Genomic DNA, 15,121 nt, shown 5'->3' with positions numbered 1-15,121 from the left:
TCTAAGCATGGAGCCTGCCTGAGTTTCTTTCTCTCTACCCACCTTTGTCCCTCTCCCCCACTCTTGCTCTCTCTAAAATAAAAAATAAAATAAAAATGATAGAGGGTAAGAGAAAGACAATGTAGAAATATTTGCCACATATAATCAATAAAACAGGTGCCATGCATGGATAAGCATTGTATGGGTCTCTGTTTTTCACAGTGTACATGGTGGTGGGGAGGTGGGGAGGGTGAAGAATAATTTAAGACTCCAAGGGCCTTAAATTGAAGAGTTGCAAATACATTTTGTGATTAGAACACACTGCCTCTTGGAGACACAGTAAGCCAGACCTATTTCAGACTTTTCCAATCCTTAATCAATAACTATGCCTATCATGGACATAAAACTGATAGATTCCAAGAGAAAGAAGAGAGACTTCAAGTTTTAAGGTTTATTTGGCCCTGGCTCATCTACAATATACTTGGGAACTCAGAAAAGCCTTTATACAGAATTTTGAAGTTCACTAGGCTGCTACACCCAGGGGAACTTGGTAATCTAGCCTCCCACAGCCTGACCTGGTTTATAATCAATCCCCACCACAACTTTTTTCAATTAGATAAGAGAGGCAAAGGGATACCTTCAACAACTAAAAAAATAGATATTTAGCTCCTTAAACATTGAAGAAGAAGACCCTTAAATACTCCCTCTTGACAGTGGACCACCTTATCAAACTGTACCTGCTATTCTGCAAAGTCCACAGAAAATATGACAGAGAGACATTCAGAATCTCCAGTGAGAAAAGGTGGCAAAACATGAAGGAGGCAGCAGAGCCAGGTGGAAGAATCTTCATTCAAGGAACATGTCTAAGCATACTATGTGCTGGACCCTGTGGGAAAGATAAAGATGAAGAAAACAGGCTCTGCACCAGGTCAGAAAGGAAAGGCCAGGAAGCAGGGCAGGGCTTAGAGGTGGGAAGGACACTGGAGGCGAAAGGACAAGGAATAAACTCCCCTAACTCATATTTTCCTCAGCAGAGCTAAGAAACTTTCTGGTCTAGAGGAGAAGAAAATGTAGGCCTCCAAACCACTCTGACCCCAGAAAACCTGTCTGCCCTTCCCAAACTCACAAGGCCCCTGGTCAACATCCCTGAATCCACAGTCTAGCCATGAAATACCCTCTGCTCAAACCCACAGGGCTTGGACAGCCAGTGACACTCCAAGCCCAGACTTCTTTCTCTCTGGCTCTTTTTCAGTTTTCTGCCAACTCTATAAACTTGAGAGATTACTTACCCATGGGCTTTTAATCCTTCAGAGAGGAAACTGTAAGCAAATTCAAGGAAGGGCTTGCTAAGTAGAGTCAGGACTCAGAGTGGAGCTCAGCTGGGCCCATAGGGTGTTGGTGCTCTAAGGAGGCGGGGCCCTGGGGAGATGGGGGAGGGAAAGGGAGGTTTCCCTGGGTGAAGGAGGTGCCTTATCTGGAATCCTGGAAGAAAGATGGAGGTGGGCAATAGAAGACTAGTGAGGATCTGCATAGGTGAGGAGGTGGGCTGAGGGCTTAACCTTGTTAGAGATTTGTAGCAGCAAGATGTGAATTTTTAAAGTAAACAAGCTTCCCAGGGTCCTGGATATGGAGGAGGTCCTATTTGGCAGGAGGAGGATGTGAGGAGCCAGGTGGAGCCCAGCATGTTCATATTTGGAGGGCAGTCCCAGATCCAGCTAAAGAGCTCACTCAGAAGTTCTGTAAACAAGGATAGAAGCACCCAGCTGCCTTTCCCAGAATTTCCTACTAGGTTCCTCTACCACCCCATGCATACACTCCACTTATCCTGGTTTCCCATCATTCAAGAAATAAAGTTAAAAGGGAACTGGCTTCAGCTTCACCACAAGGGATTTCCCAATACAGTCATTCAGAGTTCATAGCACATTTTAACTGAATACACATTGGGCATTGTTCTGGAGGAAGTAAGGAAAAAGATATAGTCCCTGCCTACAGAGCTTCCTGCTCTAGACAGTTCATAAGATAGGCTTCCAAGACCCTGAAAACAGTCACCAGAGAAAGGTGCCTCCTCCTTCCCAGAACATTAATCTTTAAATATAGGCAAGACTTCTCAGAGATGGAGAAGGTGAGACCTACTTAGAGACCAAGGGCTAAATGCACAAGTGATGGACCCAAGAGGTCTTGTGCCTCGGGGAAAAGGGGCACCACTGCCTGTAGTTGATTGTGCTGAGATCCTCTAAACCTTAAATTAGGGTTCTTAATGACTGGGGTGGAAGATCAGGGAGGGGAGAGAAGGGCAGTGGCAGGCCCCTAAAGGGATAGAGTTTTACTAGCTATACTAAGACAGTACATTGAAATTGAAACAGAAAGAATTGCTTCAGATGTCAGGGAAAACCCCCAAGTGAAGAAAATCTAAAAACCACATTGACCCTTCCCTAACACATCTCCAGTAGGCATGGACCAAGGACACTAATTGAGCACCTCCTTTGTTCCAGGTGCTATGCTGGGTAGTAGATGAGTGGCCCAGCCAGGACTACAGGGCAAAAATTCCTAGAGGCAAAGGAGACAGGCAGGAGTTGGAAGGATTGCTGTAATGATAGAACAGTAGGGGAGGGGCATTTGGATATTTGATTTGTGTCTGCTCCAACAATCGTAGGATATCTTTTTGTCTTAAGCTGGGATTTACCAAGATGTACATCTGCTCAATGAGAAAAGGGCAGGTTCAGGGGGAGGGTCTCACTTTCCTAGTCCCAAGAGCAATCTTTTCCCTTCTACCTGTGCTATTCACTACCTGCTGAGTGGGAGGCTGGGAGAAATGTCAGGGCCTCCAGACCATCAGCAGTTAATGAAATAAATGTCCCAGGAGCCCTCCTTCCCTCCCTCCCACAGGCCAGCAGGGGTGCTCAGCCTGGGTCTGTACCCATGCACCAGCTCTGATGGCCAAGCCCCTCTAGGAGAACTTGCTGCCATTTATCACTGCTGCCCAAGAGTCTGCCACCTCCACTGGTGCCTCTCCTGCAGCGCCCAGGCCAGGCCTACACAGGGGACACAATGGCTCTGAACTCATGGCCCAGGCTGCGCCCTTGTTTCTGCCGCCATCATCCCTGCAGCCTTGGCCTTGTAGCCCTGACCTTGATGGTCACCACGTCCTGGGTCGCATCTATCTGGGAGAAGAAGACAAAGAGAAAGGGGCCCTTCATGTGTGCCCTGCCTGCAAAGGAGTTCCAGATAGCTACAACCTCCAGAGGCAGGAGGCCATCCACAGTGGAAGCCAAGGATGGCGGGGTCCCCTGAGCTGCTATGGAGATGCCCACTGTGGTGCCCCCAAGCCAAGTGAGTGTCTCCAGCTAAGCAAAGCCAGTGGGGAGTGGGAGACTCAGGTGAGGGCAGCAGAGACACCATACATATTTATAGGGTGGCAGGTGATAACGAACACTTCAGGAAAGCACATCTGGGAGAAGGACCCCTGTGATGTGTGTGGCAAGGCTTCAGAGGTGTCTCCCAGTGGAGCGGGAGTCTAGACAAACTGTGGGACTCAGAATAAGAACCCCACCTGCACCCAGTGTGACAGCAGCACTGAGAGTGCATGGACCGCGGGAGTTACCATGTGTGCACATGGACAGGACAGCGCAGTGCACAAGCCTGGCAACTGCTCCCACTGTGGGAGAGCGTCTCCCCCAGGATCACCTCAACAGTCATGTCACACAAGTTCCCTCCACAGACGGCCCTTCAAATGTGACCCATGTGAGGTAGCTTTTGATCTGAGGGATCCACTGCAGATGCACACAGTGCAACATGAGGAGACTGTGCCATTTATGTGTGTGGCAAGGTGCTGAGTGAGGCTTATATTTCAGACCACAGAAAGGGGCACTGCTAGGACCCTCACCATGTCTGTGAGCCCTGTACAGAGGTACCTGTGAGGTCTAGGCACCAGAGGCAGTTACAGCGGACTTGGCAGTGGCAAAACTTCCCTCCCCCCAACTCCATGCCCCAGCTGTGGGCACCCCCTCTGGCCTACAGAGTGCCCATGAACTCTCAGCCACTTCTCTCCCAGCCCTATGAGCTCCACCTTGATGGCAGGGAGAGTGGAAAGTGGAGAAAGCTCTCTCAGTAACCTTTCCTCCTCCCCTCTCTCTTCCCACCACTTTCTCTCTCTTCCCCCACCAACCAAGGAGCCTCCAGAAAGGAGGAAGAGATCTTCCTTAGGGTAATTTGCTAGATTTTCACAATTTGTTTCTCCTGCTCTTCTCTCCTCCCTATCAGGCCTGACCCTACACACACCTGTTGCCCTGGTTGTTTTGAAGTCCCCAGGACAGTGGGCAGGGATGGCCACTGCCCTCACCCCCTCTCTCCCCTGTACCCTCCCCCTGCCCTGCCCTTCAGGGATGGGTGAATTTCTCCTTGATGGTCCTTCCTTTCCCCCTTCTGTCCCCAATACTGTCTGCTGCCTCTCCCTACGGAGTTGGTGCTTTCTTTTTTCAGGGGGAGGGAGGAGGGGGGAGGGGGAGGAGGAGGAGGAGGAGGAGGAGGAGGAGGAGGAGGAGGAGGAAAGATTCTGTCCCAGAGACCAGAAAACATGAGACTGGAGAAGGGGCCGAAGCAGGAAAGGCAACTGTAGTAAGTTCATAAGGTGGGTTGTTTGGAGTCGACCCTAAACCTCCTTCACTTAAAATCTGTCACAAGCCAAGGGGAGCACAAGATGGAGCCACTAGGGTAAGAGACAAGACAAGAGATGGAATTTCAGGGTGTAGGGTAAACGGAAGGACCCAGGGACTACAGGTGCTTCCTGGAAGTGGGGGGAAGCAGCCACCATGTCCCCATCCCTTTTCCACCCCAGCTCCAGCCCTGGCCTTTTCTCTCATCTGCCTCCCCTAGGACAGAAGCTGTGGCTCTGCCATGTCATTGTGTTCCTGTGTCCACTGTATGTTCCCCACACATCTCTCCCTCCTTTTGTGCAGACACATTACAATAAATTTAAAATTTAAAAAAAAAAAAAGGAAATGCAAAGAATTGGCCCAGTGCTGGGGGAGGACTGTAGAGGATGCAGAGTTGGGGCCATAAGTCTCTCCTGGAAGAGGGGACACAATGTGGGGACCTGGAAGGTGAAGCCCACCCAGCTGATTTCACATGAAGTATCTGAACCTTGAGGGGTGGGGTAGGAGGAGGGAAGAGGTGAGGAGGCAGGGGTGTGAGCCAGAGACAGGGGAATAGGCTGGAAGAGACAGAGATAAGAGAAGCAAGGAAGAAAGATGAAATGGAAGGCAAGAGAGGGAACAGGGATGGGAGTCTGAGGGAGGAAAGCCAGGATGTAGACAGTAAGAAGTAAAAGCTGATGGCAGATTCAGTCCTGGAGTATCTCAGACCAAAAATATTTGGAGTCAGAGAGACAGACAGATAGACAGATCTGGCTGAAAAAAATGAAGGTGAAGGAGGCAAAGTAGGAAGAAGACAGGGTGGCAAGGAGGATGAGGGAGGGAGCAAGACAAAGAAAAAGAGGCAGGTGTGGAGCAGGAGGAGGGAGCCAGGCAGGGAGGGGACACATATTTACTTTATGATCCTCTTCCATCTCACCTGATCCCTCCTAAGCCCAGTTCCCTCTCAAGTGCTGCTGGTGGTGGATGTCCCACACACTGTGATCCACCACCTGGGGATCCCAGAGAGCCCTACATGGATATGAAAACTGCTTCTCCTATCTTCTCCCCCAAAATGCTTTCATCAAAAGGCTCCTAAAGCTCAGACCTCTTTTTCAGGGTTAATGCAGCCTGTCACAACCAGTGCAAGGGACAGTGGGGGCCCAGGAGAAAGAAACAGAGGCAGAAGGCAAGCAAGGCTGACAAGTTCTGGAGAAAGTGTTGGGGACAGACTGGTTAGGGATCACATGGAGAAGAGCGACGAGAGGGTAAGAACGAGGACTATGTCTGCATTGAGAGCTAAATAATCACCATGCAAATGCAGTAAAACCTTGGATTGTGAGCAATTATTCTGAGAGTGTTCTGCAAGAGGAGCAAACATTTCTAATAAATTTTAACTTGATAAAAGAGCAATGTCTTGCAATGAGTATTATGTGACACCAAATGTCACATGATCACAACTGAGCCAAGGTTCTCCTCTCTCTCTCTCTCTCTCTCTCTCTCTCTCTCTCTCTCTCTCTCTCATTCTCACTGTGGGATTGTGGGTGATATCTCCCATGCTCAGATGCTCAGTATCAAGTATTTGGCAGAAATGAGTGATTTTTCAGAACTTTGAAAGTGCCCACAACTGGCAGTAGTGTATTTTTTTTTGTCACTTCAAAGCACCTATGGACAGTCTTTTGCTCTTCCATACAAGAGTAAGGTTCAGAATGCTCTGCTTCATTCTAGATAATTGGATAGGTTCCTTGTTAAAGTTGTACAACAAGAAAAAGATTCCATTGAGCAAATCGATAGCAGTGATTCTGTTAGTGATAGTGAAAGTTGTCCTACACAATAACCCTCCTCTCTCCTGTCTCCCTCATACCAGCCGTGAAGGTTTTCAAAGATTAGTGCAGGTTAATTTATTTTTCTTTATATTTTGTATTTTCTTTATCATTTTGTATTATATTACAGTATTGTAATCATTTTATATGAATATTTTTGGGTTGTGCAACAAATAATCTAAGTTTCCATTATTTCTAGTGAGAAAATTCACTTTCATATACAAGTGCTTTGTATTAAAAGCATGCTTCCAGAATGAATTATGCTCACAAACCTAGGTTTTACTGTATAAGCAAAATAACATACTACTGACTGCCCATTAATTTGGGGTCAACAATGTAGACACCATCTGAGCAGTCATGATCAATGCATTCAAGCAGCTCTTCACTAAAGAGCCCCCACAAATATACATATGCAACCCACAAAAGGAGAAACTGAGGCAGAGAATACAGACCTTGAGGCCAGTGTACATGCTTGAATCTAGGCTTTAAGCAACAAGAAATGAAGCAACCAGACAAGTGTGTGAAGACCCAAGACAGCCTGGAAAGCTGGACTCTGCCTTTTCCCCCAGTCTTTCCTGGGGCTCTGCAAAGACTAGCTCCCCAGCTCCTCTCAGGGCCAGGGAAGACCCTAAGAACATTAACTCAAGCATTCTAATGGGGAATTACTCTCTCCCCTGCTTCCTTGCCAGCCACATTTGAAGGTTCCAGAGGCCAGATGTCTGGTTATAGCCAGAGCCCTAAGCGTCTTCTTAGCAGCAGGAAGGAGGGTGGAGAGGGAGCCTTCAAGAAAAGTCCTGTAGAGAAGACCAGGGAGCAAAAACCACCAAGTCCATCTCATCCCATGGACACTTTGAAGTTTAATAAAATTCAGTACTGGCTGTCAGGACTCCTGGAACCATTAGTACATGGTTTTAACAGACAGAAAAATTAAACCTGTGCTCCAGCAGCCACAAGGAATGTCTCCTTCTGTCATATGCTCTAAGCATCTCCTTCACAATGAGATGTCACAGCCATTTTGGAGGATGACACATCTTCCACTATGTCTTCCCACATTCACCTTGATTTTAACTGGAAATACAGCGTTATAGCTAGGTCCTTGCCTTATTCTCCAGCCTCAGAGAAACCTAGGTGGTTTTAAAAATTCAGATCCACCCTAAAGGACAAAAATGTGGTGCGAATGCTCAGAGATGTACTGCAGGTTGTACAGGTGACCCCAAAGAGGAATGCCAAAAATCCCCCAGGCACCTGCAGCAGCAGTTGTAAGCCCTACTGTGAAGAAGATGTCATGGGGTAGATTAAATTCATTGCACTTAAATAAAAGACAGAGACAAGGAGAGGTAGCTGACCTAATGGAAGTTCTTTGCATAAGAGCACAGGGTGTCCAGAAGAGAAAGCCTTGGAACTTTTCCTCTGCATCCTGGCCAGAACTGTACAGTGGATCCTTCAAACCTCAGACATGCACATGTGGGACAACCAGTCCAGAGATGGAATGAGGTAGGTCTTTAAATACAGGAAGAGGAACAGAAAACATATGTGTCCCTCTTTTATCCTCTCATTAACCTGTGACCCATCTTGTACATAGGAAGCTCTCAATAAAGTCATTGGCTCTTATTATCGAAGTCTCCCAAAGTAAACACATAAATCAGTGAAACTCAATCCCCTTCAACACTCTTTCTCACCAACACCCCGCTCTCTCACCCCCAGAACCTCAGTATCTGCCCTAGGACAATTTTCCCTGCCAAGCCTTCCAAGCATCCCAGTGATCATTAGATCCCAGCTCAAACCCAAGTCATTCCAACCCCTCTTTCTCCATCACTTACCTGGTATCCCTGTATCCTTCTCTCCCCTCTTGCCGACCCAAAGCAACTTGCCCCCCTAAGTGTCTCCCCCAAAACAGGCAGTCACTAATGAGCACTGAGCACTGGAAGGGAAGGACCAAGGGCAGCCTGGTGGGTGGGAGGGGACTCCAAAACTAGCATATAAGGAGTCCTGTCAGCATCTGTCAATTATACCATCTCTCTCCATCATCCCTGTGGCTTGCCTCCTGGTTCCTGCCAGTCCATCTACCTGCTGAGGCTGAGGGACCAAGCGCAGGTGCAAATTGGCAGAAGCCTAGGCTCATAATGCCTTGTCTTCTCCGGACCTATTTCCTCAAGGAATTTCACTACCCCTGCCATCCTTCTTTGAAACCTCCCAATGACCCTGGGAAGCTGAGGTTGTAGATGGAATCCAAAGAAGAAGAGAAAGTGCTCTCTCTCTTCAATATCTTGATCTCAGCACATGTATTTACTACACTTCAACAAACTATAGTTAAAACTTCAGGCAATGGCAAAGAGTGTGAAATCTCAGGAAGACTTTCCTAGCCTTAAAGAGATCCTGAGTGCCTCCAGAGCAGATGGGGGAAAGCTGCTCTTGAACAACCAATGATTCCTCTTTGTGATGTGTGCAATTTCCACCAGGGGGCACGCAGAAGCTTCTAGCAGCGACCTGAGAAGCATACCGTGGCCACAAGAGGGCGGCAGAGAACGGCTTTCCCTGCAGAGCCAGCCCAGGGTCCTGGGTGCTGAGATAGGGCTGGGCTGTCCAGGCTGGGGGAATCTTTGACTCCAGCAAGAACCCATGAGTTTCCAAATTCAGGAAACCCATCCTGCAGCCCTTTTCACTGCCATCCCTTATTCCCTTTAGCCCCTGAAATACCATCAAACACTCCAGCCCCCTTCTCTTTTCTGGTCGCCAGTACTGGGGCTGTTGGAACAGAAGGCCTTGTGGCTTTTCCTTTAAGGTTGTACAGCAGGTGCTATCCCAGCTCACAGAGGTGATGCTTCACAGGGTTTCAGCTGATAGCTAGAGCTGGATGTGGAAATGTGGAGCCCACATTTTCTTGATTCCCAGTCTAGGGGTCTTCCCATGGGTGCTGACTGCAGCTCCTGACAGAAAAGCATACTTCATAGGCCCCAGGGGGAAGCCAGTTCACAGCACTTGGTTTAAAAAATACATAAAGTACCTCAGTCAGTTAAGGATCCAACTCTTGATTTCAGCTCATCATTCCAGTCATGATCTCAAGGTTTGTGAGATCAAGCCCAGAGCTGGGCTTTGCATTGACAGAGCAGAGCCTGCTTGGAGTTCTCTCTCCCTCCCTCTCTGTCCTTTCCTCTCTCTCTCTCTGTCTCTCTCTCTCTCTATCTCTCTCTCACTCACTCACTTTCAAAAATAAATAAATAAACTTTAAAAGAAATTATGTCAGAACTACATCCTTCCCCATGTGATATATGTTTACATACATGACTGGTGCACACAGGACTGTTAACCACAGAGCACAGACATGTAAACCACAAACACCGTGTTGTGCATGCCCTCACCCTCAGCACACACACCCCTCTGCCCCTCAGAGTCCCACAGCCCCTGCCCCTCTCTTTGCTGTAAGAGGAACTTCTCTTCATTCATAATTTGCTCTTTGTCCTGTATTTCCAGAGCTTCTCAAAGCTGCAGCATGGAAGCACTTTCCAGTTCTAATCTCATCCCTGTTTGGCATGGCAGAGCTTGGAGTCACAGGGGAAACAGAGGGAAAATCAGTGGTTTCTGAACTCGCTTCTCTGAATCTTCCCTGTTGATCATGGCCCTCCTACCCAGGAAAGGCCTGTCCCATCTGTCATCCACCAGATTTAGCCCACATCCTCTCAGTGTCCCTATACTCTGGACCCATTTCCCTATCCAGAAGAAACTACTTCCATGCTTGGGGATGGGGGTTCCAGAGTTCAGTTTCACAAACACAGCCTTGGCTTATGGGGCACAAAGTGCAACAAGGGGATTTGGGTCAGACTCAGTAACAATTTCTCAGCACAAGGGATCTGAAGCCTCAGCTTGTGTGAAATTTGGTAAGAATGCATACATGGCCTTCCCAGAGGCCTTCAAGAGACAAGGACTTGTTTTGGACATGTCTGGGTAGTACTGACTAGAGAGAAGTTTATAGTGTGATTCTGGCCATCCCAGCCTCAGAAGGTAGCACATAAAGACTTCTAAAGCTCTAAGGCAGAATTGGTGAAGCCCAGGGTTAGGAACTACAGCCTGGTTACATAATTTCTAAATCATCGTAGGGGTGTGGATAGAGTAAGCCTGAACCCTCCACTGTAGGGGCACCCTCCCACCCTTGCTCCACCTCTTTATGGCCCTCCCTGGTCAGAGTAGGGTCTCTGGGCTCTTCCAGTTCAAACCCTGAGTGAAGGCCTGAGAACCCAGTCTCTACCCAGCCTCAGACCCAGGACCCTGATGCCATCCCCCTGTGTGGCAGGGCAGAAACACCCACTGCTCAGGCTACCCAACCCCACATGCCAAGCACAAACACCCCTTCCTCTTCTGGCCTCCCCACCGCAACCCCATTCCACAGCCTGAAACTTGATGCAAATTTACACAAATCAAATCAGAGACATCTTCACCTTTAGGTGAAGTCTTCAGGCTGCTCTGGAAAAGCACACACACATACACATGCACACATGCACCTTCACACATGCAGATACACACACAGATGCTCACACTCATACACACAGACACATGCTCAAAATACACACATATGTCACAAATATTCTCACATATATGCAACACAAAGACACATACTAACTCATATATTTACAGACAGGCATACACACCCAAACTTACACACTCCTATGCACTCATCAAACATACTTGTGCAAATATACACTCTACACTATTCCTGTCTTCTAAGGATCCAGTGCTCAGTCCTAGAGAGGATCTCTATGTGTCCATTTTCATCCTGCTCCCTCACTGTATCAGGCTGAGAATCTGCTTCAGAAAACAAGCAGCACTGTCTACTCCAGTGAATTTCTTCCTCTCCTTTCACTTGAATTTTTCTTGCTAATGTAAGTCATCATCCTATCCCCAGGAAACTGAGGGGCTCTCTCCTAAACTTCCCTTCCCCCACTTCTTCAGGGTCTCCATGGTATGTCCCAAATATCTAGGTTCCAGATTCCAGGATTCTGAAGAGGCTTATAGAGTCTGAGATCAACCCAAGGGCTGCAGAGTGTGAGGATCTGCATGGACTTCAAGGGGAAGACAGTGGTTCCTGTGATGAGAATAGGCAAAGAACACTTTGGAGCTCAATACACACAGCAGGTGTATAATAAGTGTGAAATGGCCCACAGAGAAGCTGGGCTTAGCGAGGTGAGGGAGGGTAGAGGAGAAGGAATGAGGCTGGACTTATCTGAAGTGTCTGCTTCCCATTCTTTTCCCTTCCCCTCTGGGTCACATGGAGAGAATATGCTCTAAGACAGGCCCTGAGCCTGGAGTCCTCCCCAGTCTGAAGGGGGTGTCCTCCCCTCCATCCACCTCCACTGAGCCCTGCTCAGGACACTGGAACACCCACCCAAAGAGCCCAGCCACTGTACCTCTACCCCACCAGCCACACATATACTGTCTTCAGCCAGGGGTCCCAAATCTCTGACCCCTCACCTTGCATGCAAGGCTGACTGCCTCCCTTCTGGCAGAATCTTAGGTGACCTCATGAAGCAGCCTGGGCCCCTCCAGTCAATCTACTAGTCTTTAAGCTTTAGGCAGCACCCACCCTTAGCCTACATGATTGATTAACCTTTCCTTGTATAACTATAGATCATGCATCCTTTCCTAGAAAAGAACAGAGCCCTTCTGCACATCATGAAACAGAAATGATGCACAGCACCCATGCACAAAGGAGCCAGACCCCTGTAGGCAACCTCAACGCACCGAGATAACACCTATAGCTGATACCATCGAGTCTGCACATAATCAAGAAATATTAGGGACCACTGTACTCCCTTTACTGATTAAAGGACATACACTCCTTAAAAAATCTTCAGGCCAGGCAGAAATCTCAGAGTTGTCTACCTTCTGCCCAGGTGGATGGACTCCTGAATAAAGCTCGTATTCCTTCCCAATTAAAACTGCTCACTTGTGGGGAACCTGGGTGGCTCAGTTAGTTAAGCATCTGACTCTTGATTTCAGCTCAGGTCATTATCTATGGTTTGTGATATTGAGCCCTGAGTAGGTCTGTGGGCTGACAGTGCAGAACCTGCTTAGGATTCTTTATCTCCCTCTCTCTCTCTGTCCTCCTCCACTTGCATACTCTTTCTCCCTCTCTCTCTCAAAATAAATATATAAACATTAGAAAAAAAAGTCTCTCTTAAGTATGGGTTTTTAGAGCAACAGGCAGCTGAACTTGGGTTTCAGTAACAAATTTTGGTGAGCCAACCAGGAACAAATGCCCCTGTGGTGTTCAGTTTGCCGGGAACCCCAAGGTGGAGTTGTTGGCTTCTACCAAGCCAGGGCCTCATCTTTAGTATATTGGGCTAATATTTTGGAAGACCACATGAGTTTAGGTGCTCTGGGCTAGTTGGTGTCTGGGAGGGAATTTAAGGGATCTTTCCCTGCAGCTTCCCAGACTATTTTTTGTCTTGGAGAAACTTTCTGCTGATTCCAGACCTATGCTAGCTGCCAATTATTATTTTTGTTTGGAGTAGAAAGGAAAGGAGCATTTGGGGAAGATGAGCAGTTCTGGACCAGATATGTCTCAACAGTGCACACTAATGCAAGTTTTTCATTCATGAAGCACTGTGTCTTCTTGTTTTCTTACCCATGTGTTTCCCACTATAAAGGCCCAATTTGGGGAGAAATTGATAGGGAATTGCATAAGTGTCAATTTACTTGGAATTTGGAGCAACTCCATTTTGGTGTGTGCGGAGAGGTTGTGTTGTGTTAAATTTGTGTATAAGGGGAAGTTCCATCTCTATCCCAACATGTAGACACCTGGGCCAAAATTGGAATAAGTGGAAGGAATATTGCCAGTAACCTATGGCTAAGAAAAAGATGATTTCCATTGTGACACCACCTTGCCATGTATGTTAAGCTCAAACGAAAGATGGCCATGAAATAGCTCTCTTGGATCTCTTCCTTCCATTGGGTGGCCACCAATAGGGGGTTTTGATTTGGCTCCCTCAGCTTGTCTAAGGAGCCCTGTGGTTCAGTCAGTGGAACTCTGCCTTTGGGGCAAAAGCCAGAAACTAGGAAGCCATTTCATTCATTCAGTCAAGCCCCAACTTTTGGGGAAAAGGAATGCCAACAGAGGCATTCTGCACTTCATGTAGTCATGGTTTTGTTTCTTCTGTGTTCTTTTTGAACTTTTGTCCAGGAAGATGGGAATACTCCTTTTATTCACAAATTAGGACATATTTTGAATAAATAGTGTAGAGGACTTGGGGCACCTGGGTGGCTCAGTCAGTCAAGCCTCCAGCTCTTGAATTTGCCTCAGGTCATGATCTCATGGTCATGAGATTGATCCCCACATCACCTCTGCACTGAGTGTGGGTCCTGCTTGAGATTCTCTCTCCCTCTCTTTCTGCTCCTCCCCCTGCCTCTCAAAATAAACAGGTAAACATTTTGAAAAAATAGTGCATTGGAGTTAAAAGCACTCAGACAAAAACCTTGTTTTGCAGGAGGGAGACACAGGAGACCAAAAGAATAAAGGAATTTTAGATTTGCATCTCCCTCTGGCCTTTCAGGATGCATCCTTGGTCCTCTGCTTCCTCATTCCCCCCTTCCTCCCCTTCCTTCTCCCCCTCCTCCTCATCTTCCTCCTCCTATTTTGGCACCACCGTTGGCCTGTTGTACATAAATGACTCCATCCTAGCTGCCTGGGACCCAATAGGGTTCTGTTCTTCCTATCTTCACTATCACAGAGAAAAAAGCACCCCAACATGTTGAGCCCCTTCCTTATAAGACTTAAACTAATTCCCTCCCAAATCAACATAAAGAAGTCTACAGAATCTCCTGGACTTAAACCACCAATCCAGATTTCCCCATAGGTACCCCCAGGTAAAAATTGACAATGGGGAACAAATTAATTGACTTTTGGTGGCGACACGTGCAACACATTCTGTATTAAAACTGATTTAAGTTTATTGGATTAATTAAAATAGACACATCTTTAGAGTTATCAGCATTAAATATAAAACTTTTATTCTACTGAGGTTTAATAAAGGTCAAATGAGCTCCTGTTATTTCTGTTGCGCTTTGCCAGCTGAAAGGTGACTTAAAATGATGGTTAATTGTGTCTGTCTCATAGTTTTCATGGGTAATTGGTAAGAACAACTAGGCTGATTAAATAAAAAGGTTTATAGCTTGGGGTGCCTACGTGGCTCAGTCAGTTAAGCATCTGATTCCTGATTTTGGCTCAGGTCATGATCCTACAGTTTGTGCGATCCAGTCCTGCATCTGGCTCTGCACTGATAACGCGGAGCCTACTTGGGATTCTCTCTCTCCTTCACTCTTTTCCCCTCCCCTGCTCGTGCGTTTTCTCTCTCTCCCTCTCTTTCTCAATAAACAAATGAGCAAACAAAGAAACTTTAAAAAAGGGCTTATAGTTTTCAAAATCTTTGGTAAACTGAAACTTTAAAGTTGTGCTAAATTAAATGATAAATTGGGTTGAATCCATTGGACATTTAAGTCTTTTCCAGAAAGGATAGAACACTACAAGATTGGTTACTGAACATGGTTTACCTGCTTTGGCTTCTTATTGCTTGAGAAACTGAAGCTACCTGGGTCTGTTGGTAAACGTGCTTTGTGCTTTACTAAAAGATTATACTATGGAGAAGCACATGTTTCTAGAAATTATGAAATGTGTTCATAAATTTCCAGCCTAAAGAATTC

The 15,121-nt window shown here is 47.0% G+C and overlaps 1 pseudogene across 3 annotated transcripts in view; it reads right to left on the bottom strand.

Annotated features, from left to right (window-relative positions):
* Positions 1 to 15,121, bottom strand: part of LOC147579277 (cationic amino acid transporter 3 pseudogene) — a 489,600-nt pseudogene that overhangs the window by 22,231 nt on the left and 452,248 nt on the right. Inside the window, exon 1 of one of the 3 annotated variants that reach the window (XR_015253749.1) lies at positions 1,269 to 1,680. The exons of the other annotated variants lie outside the window; for them this stretch is intronic. The product of XR_015253749.1 is annotated as a cationic amino acid transporter 3 pseudogene, transcript variant X2 (transcript). Of the gene's footprint in view, positions 1 to 1,268; positions 1,681 to 15,121 lie in introns of those variants that run through there. 3 annotated transcript variants of the gene reach the window in all.

Source organism: Puma concolor, chromosome B4, assembly GCF_028749965.1.
Source record: "Puma concolor isolate L17-30 chromosome B4, mPumCon1.1.hap2, whole genome shotgun sequence".
NCBI lineage: Eukaryota > Metazoa > Chordata > Mammalia > Carnivora > Felidae > Puma > Puma concolor.
Note: the sequence above shows the minus strand (reverse complement) of the source record. Positions and strands in the feature narration are given on the sequence as shown.